We start from the raw sequence: 14,246 nt of genomic DNA, 5'->3' as shown, positions 1-14,246 counted from the left end.
AATTTTTGTGGACTGATGAAAGCAAGATTGTTCTTTTTGGGTCTAGGGGCCACAGACAGTTTGTCAGGTGACTCCCAAACAGACTGAAGCAGATGTTAAGGCAGGTGGCAGCCGAAGACCGACGTGACTGGGACCTGATGCTGCCATATGTCCTTTTTCGGGAAAGGGAGGTTCCTCAAGCGTCCACTGGCTTCACCCCTTTCTAACTGCTCTTCGGCCGACAACCACACGGGCTCCTCGGCGTGGCCAAGGAGGCCTGGGAACGACAGCCCGCGCCCCTTCACTCCCTCATCGAGCATGTGAAGAGCATGAGAGAAAGGATGGAGCGGGTCATGCCATTAGTCCGGGAGCACCTCACTCACACTTCTGCAATGACTTCCGGCAACTCAATGAAGTCTCAGAATTTGACGCTACCCAATGCCTCGGGTGGATGAGCTATTGGACCGTTTGGGAAGGGCCCGGTTCATCTCGACCCTCGACCTCACCAAAGGCTACTGGCAGGTGCAGCTCTCGGAGGATGCTAAACCAAAGACCACCTTTTCTACCCCCAGTGGCCATTGGCAGTACCGAACCCTTCCCTTCAGCTTACACGGAGCGCCCGCCACATTCCAGCGCATGATGGACATCTTGCCTGATCACAGCGCATCACAGCCCTAGTGCTAGACAAGTTTCAATGCCTAAAAGGTATAGAAAAAAAATCTTTTTCTGAGAAAATGACTGATTGTTTCGGTAGACAAGACCCTTCTTCGTCGGCCGGGATCATTTACACCCCCTTGACGCCACATTTAAACTGCATTTTGGAGGATCAAATTTCGAAGCACCATTTAAGTCCATTATATGGAGAAATTTCCAGAAATGTTTATCTCAAAAAACATAATTTCTTGACGACTGAAGAAAAAAATACATAAAAATCTTGGATGACAAGGGGGTGAGTAAATTATCTGTGAATTGCTGGTTCTATTGTATTTTGTCGTGCCACGCCACTCGCGTCTGGTGTAGACCTTGCATACATGTAAACCTGTTTTGAGAGATTCATAAAATAATATTAACAACCTTTAAACTAGCATAATAGGAGCACTTTAAAACTACAGAAGTTATTGATTTCCTCTTTTTAATGTTGTTCTTTAATTAACAGACATCACAACAGTTGGTTATTAGGCTATTTTGGCTGCTGTTACCTTAAAAGCTTAAAAACTTGGCACAGATCTGAAACTGCTTTAAATGTGACTCATAAATAATAACAATCTTACATGCACAGTTTTAATTGTCTTTTTTGTAACTTCTTGACTTAACTAACAACATAACTATGACACTGCGTTCTCGTAGGCAACTACGACACTGCATTCTTGTAGGGAGAACGAAGCACGTGGGACTCGAACTGATGTAAGCTCACTCTCCGAGCACTGAACTTTCATTTGGGTTTGAATATGATACAGCGCTTTAATATAGCCTAATACAGCACACAGCACACATGCACTTGAAGAGGATGCGCTGCGAGCACAGTATAACAGCTGACAGGACAGGTAAATTTGTTTTTAACTGACATATGGCCTGACAACATCTCATCTAACCGAAGTTCACTGTTCTACTGAAGCTCCTCATCACCGCTACCAGTTCTGTGTGCCATCGTGCAGCACCATTTTTTAGTTACTGCACGAACCAATGGCCATGCAGTTACACTGCGTTATTGTAAAAAGGTAAACAGAAAATAGGACTTTCCCATGGCGTCTTAGCAGACGCAGTATGAGTGAAGTATCCATAGGGAGCTGGAACTTTTTGGCCTATGGATCAGCAGTTTGTCTGGAGCAAAAAAAGGCAAGGCTTATAAGCAGAAGAACACCATCTCCATCGTCAAACATGGAGGTGGATCAGTCCTGTTATGGGGTTGTTTTACTGTCGCAAGAAGTGGAAAACATGACCACATAAAGGATCAAGGATCAAGTATCAGGCCATTTTGGCAAGAATTGTGATGCTTTTAGTGCAATGACTGAAGCTTAATTAATTAACTTTCCTGCAGGACATTCATCCCAAAGTATACATCCAAATCTACTTATACTTGGTTCAGGGATCAGTCATAGAATGTTCTTGATTGGCCTGTTTGGTCTCCAGATTTAAATCTCACTGAAAATATTTGGTTGAATTTGAGGAAAGCAGTGGCAATGTGAAAACCAAAGATTATCAGTGATCTGAAAGCTTTTTCAGGTGAGGAATCTATAAGGACTACTGTAGTAGAGAGGTGACAGAAGCTTCTAAGCACTTCCAAGCAGTATTTATTAGTGGTTTTGAAGAATAAAAGATTCTGCACCAAATTTTAATTTTGGAGGTTCAATAATTTTGAACATGAACTTTTAGAGCCTATTTAATTTTATTTCATTATTTCATCAACTTACATTCTCAGAATTACTTCAGTGTGTATTAATAAACTTCAATAGTTCAATAGTTTACTGATGCCTTTGTTAAATTGTCTTGCAGGTCAAGGAGGTTGAATAATTTCGATTACAACTAAATATACAGCATAAACATACAGCCATTATTGTTAAAATAGCTGGCAACAAAAGTGAGTACACCCTAAGTGAACTTATTAAAACTATGTCCAAAGTGTCAATATTTTTTGTTAGCACTATTGTTATCTAGCACTGCATTAATCATCCTGGGCTTGGAATTCATCGGAGCAGCACAGGTTGTTGCTGGGATCCTCTTCCACTTCTTTATAATGGCATCACGGAGCTGCTGGATGTTAGACACATGGTGCTTCTCCAACTTCTGCTTGAGGATGCCCCACAGGTACTCAATAGGGTTCAGGTCTGGAGACATACTTGGCCACTCCATCACCTTCACCTTCAGCTTCCTCAGCAAGGCAGTTGTCTTGGTGGTGTGTGTTTAGAGCCGTTATCATATTGGAAAACGACTGGGAACAGTGGAACAAGGGGTGCTCGCACTGGACACATACAGTTATAATTCTGCTGGTCAGGCTCCAGAAATGGAGGAGGATAGAAGGCCTGGAGTACGACGGGCTGTGGTGTAGACCTTGGGAACATACCCTGCACGAGGGTAAAGGAATCCTTTGGCCAGACCGGGCGCAAAGTCTAAATAAGAAGGGGCCACTGACAAGGCCTGAAGGTCACCAACTCTTTTTAAAGAAGAGAGAGCAAGTAGCAATGCAGTCTTGATCGTGAGCATGCGATCAGAGACTTCAAGAACCACAGCGAGGTCCCAGGTAGGTACCCGGGGGCGTAACCGAGGTCTCAACCTCAGTGCACCACGGAGGAAACTAATCACTAAGGGGTCTTTACCCACAGTCAGTCCCCCAATAGGTGTGTGGTAGGCCGAGAGTGCCGCCACATAAACCTTAAGGGTGGAATGAGTTAGCCCTGTAGAGAAGCAAGTCTGCAGGAACTCCAGAACTGTACCAATCGGGCAGTTGACTGGGTCTAACTGGCGGTCTCTACACTAGGAGGAAAAAAGTTTCCACTTCAGGGCATAAAGTTTCCTCGTAGAGGGAGCTCTAGAATGAAGGATGGTCTCAACAACCTCAGTTGAGAGACCCGAAGCTACAGCTTCCACATTTCTGGGCGGGGATGCAGAATGGAGCCGCCCGCTTGAGAGAGAAGGTCCCTCCTGAACGGGATTTCCCATGGAGTGCCGTCTAGGAGGGAGATCAAGTCTGAGAACCACGTTTGACCTGGCCAGAATGGGGCTACCAAGAGTAGCTGGACCTCGTCCCAGCGCACTCTTTCTAGAACTCCCGGGAGCAGAGCAATCGGGGGAAAGACGTACAGACGTAGCCTCGGACACGTCTGTACCATAGCGTCCAGTCCCAGAGGAGCTGGAGGAACTAAAGAGGGGGACATTGCGATGTCTTCTGAGTCGCAAAGAGGTCCACGTGGGCTCGTCCGAAAATACTCCAAATCTGCTTCACCACCTCGGGGTGAAGCATCCATTCCCCGGGCCTCGGCCCCTGCCTCAACAGGATGTCTGCTCCCACATTCATGTGGCCAGGGATATGAACCGCTCTTATTGATAGCAGTTTGCCTTGGCACCACAAGAGATTCCGAAGGTCTGGGAGGAAGTGTTTTAAAGCTCGAAACAAGGCCAGCATCTCCAAGCAGTTGATGTGCCAAAGGAGATGGCGGCCTGTCCACAGACCGTGGGCTGAGCGGCCACTCATGACCACCCCCCAACCAGTGAGGGATGCGTCTGTCGCTAGCGTTACACGGCGGCAAGGAGCTCCCAGCACTGGGCCCTGGGAAAGGAACCAGGGTTTCTTCCGCATGTCTAAGGCACGTAAGCAGCGCCGCGTGACCTTGATTGTGCGGAACGGATTTCCCCTCGGGGAAAAACCCCTGGTTTTGAGCCACCACTGTAGGGGCCTCATGTGCAGTAGTCCAAGAGGTATCACGTTGGAAGCTGCTGCCATCAGACCCAAAAGTACTTGAAACTGTTTCACAGTGAGTAGCTGGCCTAGCCTGATTTCTCTGACTGCCGTGAGAATCGACTCAATTCCCACACTACACCTAGATAAGTGGTTCTCTGTCATGGAGATAGCACACTTTTCTTGGCATTCAGTCTCAACCCCAAATTTTTCATGTGAGCAAGAACAACATCTCGATGTTGGACCGCTAACTGTTCTGTCTGGGCCAAAATCAGCCAGTCGTCGATATAGTTCAGAATGCGGATGCCCTGGAGTCTCAGAGGAGCCAGAGCAGCATCCACACACTTTGTAAATGTGCGGGGTGAGAGGGCTAGGCCGAAGGGAAGCACCCGATATTGGTAAGCTTTGCCCCTGAAAGCGAACCTCAGAAACTTCCTGTGTTGGGGAAGGATGGAGATGTGAAAGTAAGCGTCTTTCAAATCTATCGTGACGAACCAGTCCTCGGACCTGATATGCGACACGACTTGATTGACTGTGAGCATTTTGAACTTCAGTCTCTTGACTGAGCGGTTCAGATGGTGGAGATCTAGAATAGGCCGCAGCCCTCCATCCTTCTTGGGAACAATGAAGTAGCGGCTGTAGAACCCTGACTCTCTGTCTTGAGGAGGGACCACCTCGATGGCCTCCTTGCTCAGAAGAGAAACTACTTCCTGCTCCATAGGCATCATCTTCTGCTTCAGAATGTACAGTACATGATGGAATCCATGTTTCCCTCAATGAACTGCAGCTCCCCAGTAGCACCAGCACTCGTGCAGCCCCAGACCCTGGTGCAACCACCACCATGCTTGACTGTAGGCAAGACACAATTTTCTTGGTACTCCTCACCAGGGCATCGCCACACATGCTGGACAAAATCTGAGCCAAATAAGTTTGTCTAAATCTCATCAGACCTTAGACATGGTTTCAGTAAGTTATGCTCTTGGACAGGTTGTCTTCAGCCAGCTGTTTGCAGGCTTTCTTGTGAGCCAGCTTCAGAAGAGGCTTCCTTCTGGGATGACGCCCATGCAAACCGACTTGTTGCAGTGTGCAGCGTATAGTCTGAGCACTGACAAGCTGACCTTCTACTTCTACAACCTCTAAAGCAATGCTGGCAGCACTCATGGATCTGTTTTTTGAAGCCAGGTTCTGCACTTGACGCAGAGAACGAGTACTCAACTTTGTTGATTGACCCTTGCAAAGCCTTTTCTGAGTGGAACCCATCTTGGAAAACCTCTATTTGACCCTGGCTACTGTAGTGTAACTCAGTTTTAGGGTGTTACTGAACCTCTTGTAGCCTAGGCCAGCAACAATTCTAATTCTCAAATCCTCAGAGAGTTCATTGCCATGAAGTGTCATGTTAAACTTTCAGTGGTCAGTATGAGAGAATTGTATTTAAAGCACCCAAATTTAACTGCTCTAATACAAGCTACACAACTTTGTATGGTACTGTTAAGCAGACAAAAACAACATGATGAATAGCACACGTGGCTTTGCATGGTTCAATGACTTACTGCTGTTATCAGTTTGGATGTACTAACTTTTGTTATTTTCAGAGGATAGTAAATCTATACTGCTATACAATCTGCACATTGACTACTCTAATATATATCCAAGTTTCATTTCTATAATATTGTCCCCTGAGAAGATATATTAAAATGGCTGCTGAAATGTGAGGGGTTTTATTTTAATGACAGGTCAAATGGTTTTGAAGCGATTGTTTGATTTTACCAGAAGCGTCAGAGTTGCTGTTTAGTTTGAATATTTGGATTTGTGTTTACGGTTTTGAGAAAATGAATAATGGTTTCTAGAAATGTGTTATAGCTGTAAAATTAGTCCTAAAATCTAAAAAATCCTAAAATCTTGAAACTAGAATCTTGCAGAAGGCGTTCCGTTTTTACTTTTTACAACCTGTAATAAGTGATAATGCTAAATAATTAATTGATAAATAATTGTTGGTTGTTCATTGTTAAACACAAACACAGCTGCAGGAAAAAAGAGTGAGGTTGTTTCTCTTATATGTCATTAAATTTCCATGTACCAACCAATCTGAACAATTAAATTTGTTTGTTACTGTAAAATGTACTGGCAATAACACAGGTGGTACCAACATGTCACGGATTGGCCAGGTTCTACTCCCTCACTCACTCAACGATCACAGTCACCTGATTACTAATCAGACGCACCTGGAACCAATCACCAGCACCACATATAAGCACACCACACACCTCACTCAGTGTCCGGGCTCGTTTTCACGAAGCGGACTCATTGTGTTTCTCTGTCGAGTTCACAAACCTCAAAGACATACTTACCTCGCTATTTACCTGTTGAAACTTACCTGTTGTCTCATCTATTCCAGTACGAAGTCTGTTCTCTGTTCCAGTCAGCTGTGGTCAGCCATAAGCCTGTTCGTCTATCACCAACGGTGTGTGTGTGTGTGTGTGGGTCGGAGTCCTCCTCCCGTCGTTCCTGGAAAGGAAAAGGATCTGTATTCAGTATTCATCTCTAGTCAACGAATATCATACTTGGACTGTTGATACTTACCCGGTTCTGCACGTCATCTGATCCACAACGCTCTGCTGATAATAAACATTGTTATATTGATCACTTACCTCTCTTGTTTGGTCTGCTTCCGTAACAGTTAGCCCGGACCAACACAGTATCAGCATGAGCAATCGGGACCCGTTTCAAGAGCTGGTGGACTCGCTCAGGAAGGTTTTGTTGGCTAGTCATGCCACCACTCCAACTTCAGCTCATCCCACCGCACCACCGGCACCCAGCACTTCTTCGACTCCCGTGAACATCCCTTCCAGTCCCATGGCCCGACCAGCGCCCTACTCTGGCGGGGCGGAGGAGTGCAGCGGATTCCTGTTACAATGTTCATTGATATTCACAATGCAACCTGCTCTCTATCCCACAGATTCTTCGAAAATAGCCTTCATCACGTCTCTGCTTACCGGACCAGCAAGGAAGTATGACGACACAAGATTACTCCCTGCGTTTCCGAACTTTGGCCGCTGCCAGCGGATGGAATGAGCGATCATTACTGACCACGTACCGGCTCGGCCTAGAACCCAATCTCCGGATGCAGTTAGCTGCTTTGGACGATTCCATGGGATTGGAGAAGTTCATTCAGCAGTCACTTCGTTGTTCAGATCGTCTAAAATCCTACCAAGACCAGTCCGCCACTACTGCACTCCTCCGACCAGTTACATCCGCCAGCCCTCCAGAACCAGAACCAATGATCCTGGAATCAGGGAAAATCTCTGCAGCTGAGCGACAGAGAAGACTGACCCGGGGTCTTTGCATGTACTGTGGGGCTGCGGGACACGTGCGACTCAACTGTCCTATGCGTCCTATACGATCTTTGGTGAGTGTAATACGTTCTGAATTGGATAACATGCATCCTCTGACTACCAATGTTCAGTTAACCACCCACACTTCCTGTGTTACAGTCGCAGCCCTCATCGACTCCGGGTCAGCGGGAAACTTCATCTCTAACACCCTCTGTCGCCAGCTCCAGCTACGCACCCAAGCATCAACCACCATCTACCAGATTCAACCGATAACTAACCGGATCAGCTCACGGACCCGTATTCACCGGAAAAGTGAACCCATCATCCTACAGATTGGAGTTTTGCACCGTGAGGAGATTCAGTTTCTGGTTCTGGAGGGAGCTACTATGGACATCATCTTGGGGCGCCCGTGGCTGGTGAAGCATGATCCCATCCTCTCTTGGGGCACAGGAGAGGTGATAAAATGGGGAAAAGAATGTACCAACCAATGTTTCCCAGATCTTCCACGTCCTAGACACAAGATACTACCTGTCAACGTCACCTCCGTCGAAAGTCCGGTTGAGAAGCAGTCAGTCCAGATTCCTGCCATTTACTCGTCGTTTCAAGACATCTTCTGCCCCAAGAGAGCTTCCCAGCTACCTCCACATCGGCCATGGGACTGTGCCATTGACCTAGTTCCGGATGCTCCAATGCCCAGAGGTAAGATCTACCCGCTGTCGCTTCCGGAGACCAAGGCAATGGAGGAGTACATACAGGAGGCTCTCGATCAGGGTTACATCCGACCATCAACATCACCCGCAGCATCCAGTTTTTTCTTCGTGGCAAAGAAGGATGGAGGGCTGCGGCCATGCATCGATTACCGTATACTCAATCAAGGCACCATCAAGTTCCGGTATCCCCTTCCTCTCGTCCCTGCGGCCCTCGAACAACTACGCACTGCCAGGGTGTTTACGAAGTTGGACCTCCGCAGCGCGTACAACCTCGTGAGGATACGTGAGGGGGACGAGTGGAAGACTGCCTTCGTGACCCCTACTGGCCACTACGAGTATTTGGTCATGCCCTATGGTTTGGTCAACGCCCCCTCCGTATTTCAGAACTTCATTCACGAGGTACTCCGGGAGTTTCTGCACCACTTTGTCATTGTCTACATAGACGATATCCTGATTTACTCCCGGAGTGAGGCCGAACATCGCCTCCACGTTGCGGAGGTCCTTCAAAGATTACGGGATCATCACCTGTATCTCAAGGCGGAGAAATGTTCATTTCACCTACCAGCAGTACACTTCCTTGGATACGTCATCGACCAGAAGGGGGTCCGTATGGACGAGAGGAAGGTATCTGCAGTTGTATCCTGGCCAGAACCCACCACTATCAAAGAGCTTCAACGATTCTTAGGTTTCGCCAATTTCTACCGCCGGTTTATCAAGAACTACAGCATCATCACTGCTCCACTTACCAGTCTACTCAAAGGAAAACCACGAACCCTACTCTGGAACCCTGACTCGGCCGCAGCCTTCCATAACCTCAAGGAAGCATTTACACAGGCACCTCTTCTAACCCATCCTGACCCTGATCTCCCTTTCGTGGTAGAGGTAGACGCTTCTACTACCGGCGTGGGAGGTATTCTGTCACAACATCATGGTACTCCTCCATTGCTTCATCCCTGTGCCTACTATTCCCGGAAGCTCAGCCCTGCGGAGAGGAACTATGACATCGGCAACCGCGAGCTCCTTGCCATCAAGCTCGCTCTGGAGGAGTGGCGACATTGGTTAGAGGGATCCAACCACACGTTCCAGGTGATAACAGATCACAAGAACCTACAGTACCTCCGAGACGCCAAACGGCTCTGTCCCCGTCAGGCAAGATGGTCCCTGTTCTTTTCACGATTCAACTTCACCATAACCTACCGGCCAGGATCCAAGAATACCCGAGCTGATGCTCTGTCTCGCATCCATGATTCTCACGACTTGCCTGACACCCCCACGACCATAATCCCCGAAAACATCATCGTTCAACCCATTGAATGGACCAACCCGCCAGCTGTCGCCACTCCGGAACCCAGATCTCCGCCGGGCTGTCCACCTGGTCGCAGATTCATCCCTAGGACCCAGCGGGTAGATCTAATCCATTCAACACATACCTCTCTGGGCACTGGACATCCAGGGGCCAACAACACTCTCTCGCTGCTGACGGACCGCTTCTGGTGGCCGCACATGGCAAGGGATGTGAGGAGGTATGTCCAAGGATGTAAGGAGTGTGCAATGTCCAAGAGTCCACGTCATCTGCCTGCTGGGAAACTCCATCCCTTGCCTGTGCCGAACCGCCCCTGGTCACACCTGGGAGTTGACTTCATGACAGATCTCCCCTCATCTGACGGTAACACCTGCATCTTTGTTATAGTTGATCGATTTTCAAAATTCTGCCGACTGATACCTCTGAAAGGTCTTCCCACAGCCCTAGAGTCTGCCGAACTGCTCTTCAACAAAGTCTTTAGGTACTATGGCATTCCGGAAGACATCGTCTCAGACAGGGGTCCACAGTTTATTTCACGGGTGTGGAAGTCTTTTCTCAAACTCCTAGGTGTGACCGTTAGCCTCTCCTCTGGATACCACCCTGAGACCAACGGGCAGACGGAGAGGAAAATCCAGGAGGTGGGGCGGTTCCTCCGGACATTCTGTCATGGTCACCAGGACTCCTGGAACCAGTTCCTGGGTTGGGCAGAATACGCCCAAAATTCACTGCGGCAACCCACCACAGGACTCACGCCATTCCAGTGTGTGCTCGGCTTCCAACCACCTCTCTTCCCCTGGAATGGCGAACCATCACAGGTGCCCGCAGTGGATTACTGGTTCCGGGAGAGCGAGAGAGTCTGGGACGAGGCTCACCATCATCTTCAAAGGGCAGTGCGCAGAACCAAGTCCACTGCTGATAAGAAGAGGATTCCTGGGCCCACATACACTCCTGGGCAGAAAGTCTGGCTCTCCACAAGAGACATCCGTCTGCGCCTGCCCTCGAAGAAATTGAGTCCCAGGTTTGTTGGCCCCTTCACCATCGTGGAACAGGTCAACCCCGTCACCTACAGACTCCAATTACCACCACAGTACCGTATCCACCCCACATTTCACGTCTCTTTACTGAAACCCTTTCACCCACCTGTGATTCCCTCCACAGAACCTGGTCAGGAAGAGGAACCCCCTCCCCCCTTGGTGCTGGAAGAGGGATCCATCTACTCGGTCCGAGAAATCCTTCTGTCCCGACGTCGTGGTGGTAGTCTTGAGTATCTCGTCGACTGGGAAGGCTACGGACCAGAGGAGAGGTCGTGGGTACCCAGAGTTGACATTCTAGATCCAGCCCTCATGGAGGAATTCCATCGTAACCATCCTGAATGTCCAGCCCCTCGAGGACGAGGTAGACCACCACGACGTCGGAGGCCTCGGCCCTCAGGAGCGGGCCCTGGGGAGGGGGGTAATGTCACGGATTGGCCAGGTTCTACTCCCTCACTCACTCAACGATCACAGTCACCTGATTACTAATCAGATGCACCTGAAACCAATCACCAGCACCACATATAAGCACACCACACACCTCACTCAGTGTCCGGGCTCGTTTTTGTTTTGCGGACTCATTGTGTTTCTCTGTCGAGTTCACAAACCTCAAAGACATACTTACCTCGCTATTTACCTGTTGAAACTTACCTGTTGTCTCATCTATTCCAGTACGAAGTCTGTTCTCTGTTCCAGTCAGCTGTGGTCAGCCATAAGCCTGTTCGTCTATCACCAACGGTGTGTGTGTGTGTGTGTGTGGGTCGGAGTCCTCCTCCCGTCGTTCCTGGAAAGGAAAAGGATCTGTATTCAGTATTCATCTCTAGTCAACGAATATCATACTTGGACTGTTGATACTTACCCGGTTCTGCACGTCATCTGATCCACAACGCTCTGCTGATAATAAACATTGTTATATTGATCACTTACCTCTCTTGTTTGGTCTGCTTCCGTAACACAACACAAACACAAAACACCATGTGGATAACACAAAAGACACTAAAATTATGTGATAAACATTAACTTACAGTTTTTCACATTTGCTAAAAAACTAAACCCCATTCTGAGCCAAACTCTCAATAGCCTAAACCAATTTGTCAAAAGAAATCACTCTACAAAACCTTAAAGAAGTTCAGGCAGTTTATACACTGTTTGCAGATCTCTTGCACTCTTTTTGCAAAACTCCAAAACACATTCTCACTCGCTAAGACACAGTAGTTTGCTCTGTGAGGAACTTGTGATGCAAAACCCTAAACAACAGAAAGCAAAAGTAAGGAAAACTGCAACACAGCTATAATCGCTTACACACAATAAATCAAAATTGTTTCTAAATATTTAAATATACAAAATATAAGCCAGTTCAAAGTGCACAGATGGCATGTGTGCATCCATCAGTGTGAGAAGTACAGAAGAGTGTGAATACGAGGTTGTGGAAGAGGAGAACGAGGAAGAGCAAAACCAAGAACAGTCTTTTCAAATGAAATTAGAGTTACTGTGATAGACCATGTTCTTGTGCATGGAATGACAAAGGCAGAACAAAGAGTTCAGCCAAATTCACCATAATCAGTTGGAAAGTTCAAAAGAAGAATGGAAGAAAACACACTCTATACACTGTTTTTGTGTGTGTGTGTGTGTGTGTGTGTGTGTGTGTGTGTGTGTGTGTGTGTGTGTGTGTGTGTGTGTGTGTGTGTGTGTGTGTGTGTGTGTGTTTTTTTTTTTTTTGCACACTGTATTTTTGTCATTTTTCAGAACTTCAAAACTACCACACCAGAATGTTTGGCTCTGACCTAGCTCTAAGACGTAATCCTTTTTTACAAGATGATATATTTTTCATTTTCTTGCTATATTCACCAACTTAGGTGTGATTTCTTTTGAGTGTATGTATGTTTTTCTTTTTTTATTGAAAAATGATTACTATATACAGTAAACATTATTTTTTTGCAACTACATCCACTGGACACTGTGTTCTCCATTTTTTGATAGTGTCTACAAATTTGGATTTGTGTTTAAGGTTTTGAGAAAATGAGTGATGGCTTTAAAAAATCTGTTTTAGCAATTTAGAAAAACTGTAACATTAAATGCCATATAAAACACTCCAAAGGCATGACTAATTACACAATGAGAAGAAACAACCATGTTAAAATGAAAACTAAACTAATGTGATTGTTTGTGCAATGACTTATGTGAATGTTATGGCTCTATTATTAGGAAATTCATGTTTTTTCCTTCTATAAATCTATTTTTAACAATATTTAACATTATGACCATATGCTTACATTTAACCAATTAACGTTTAACTTATGCATTTTACATTCTTTTTTCATTAAAAGTTGTAACAATTGTTCAGTTTAATACAAGTGTTAAAGGGTGCTCATGTATTATAATCAAAAATAACTTTATAGAAGGCTAACTTTGTTACAAAGCCAGTTTGTTTCAAATTTCTGAATTTCTCTGGTTTATTTTTGGAATCTAAGACACCATCAACAACAAAAATGCTACAATCAAGTAAGTAAGAGAATTAGCGAACTGCTCGCTGCGTGACCTATAGCTGCAGCAGAGTTGTGTCTTTTCTCTGCAGCAGAATAATTTGTCAAAGCAAGGGAGATGGAGAAGGGGTTAAGAAAATAAAACAGGACTGGAGAAAGCATAAGGAGAAGAGAAGAGAAGAGAAGAGAAGAGAAGAGAAGAGAAGAGAAGAGAAGAGAAGAGAAGAGAAGAGAAGAGAAGAGAAGAGAAGAGAAGAGAAGAGAAGAGAAGAGAATATTGTGCTATTGTGAGGATAGTTTCTTGCTAACAAGGTAAAGTTTTATCTAACCACACCCCTTTCTTCTAGAATGAGTTATTAGCACATTTAAGGACAGCCCTGTTGCAATGACGCCTAACAAATATAAAGCAAAGCATTTTAAAGTTCTGACACTTTTGTCAACCATCTATGAGTATTAATCCTGTAAAGATGTGTCTTTAAAACTAAATCTATTATTTTATATATACTTAGGTGTTACGTATAATACGTATAATTGCGTATAACATATAATAGATAGATACAGTACAATGGAGTACAATAAGAAAACAACTGTAAATATTTTTTAAAGCTTTTAAAACTTGTGTGTGCATTGTACATCAGACATACATAATACATATCTGTGTACAACACTGACTTGACATTAAACCATACACATGAAGCATTGGCAATGATGAGCATTGCTGCTAGACAAACAGAAGGGATTGAACAGATAAGGGAGAATCCATATCATAGCAGCACGATGGAAAGAACCGAGTGCACTTCTTTATGAGAAAAGATGAACAAAGAAGAAGAATTAATGAAGCTAAGACAGAGTGAAAAACCTTCACACTGTAACTGTACACAGCACATTTCTGTCCCCACCTTCTGTGTGTGTGTTTTGACAAGGTGTCAGTCAAAGTCACTTCTCTTTGTAATAAGAACAAAAGCTTGCAATAGTGAAAAAAAAATGCTTTAATGTCAGCTGATATCTTATTTGT

At 45.7% G+C, this 14,246-nt stretch overlaps 1 protein-coding gene across 1 annotated transcript in view; it reads right to left on the bottom strand.

Annotated features, from left to right (window-relative positions):
- fgf12a (fibroblast growth factor 12a) overlaps nucleotides 1–14,246 on the bottom strand; it is a 224,192-nt gene that overhangs the window by 209,158 nt on the left and 788 nt on the right. The window lies entirely within an intron of this gene.

This window comes from Garra rufa, chromosome 10 (genome assembly GCF_049309525.1).
Source record: "Garra rufa chromosome 10, GarRuf1.0, whole genome shotgun sequence".
NCBI classification, from domain to species: domain Eukaryota; kingdom Metazoa; phylum Chordata; class Actinopteri; order Cypriniformes; family Cyprinidae; genus Garra; species Garra rufa.
The sequence above is the reverse complement of the archived record's forward strand: the minus strand, read 5'-3'. Positions and strand labels throughout refer to the sequence as shown.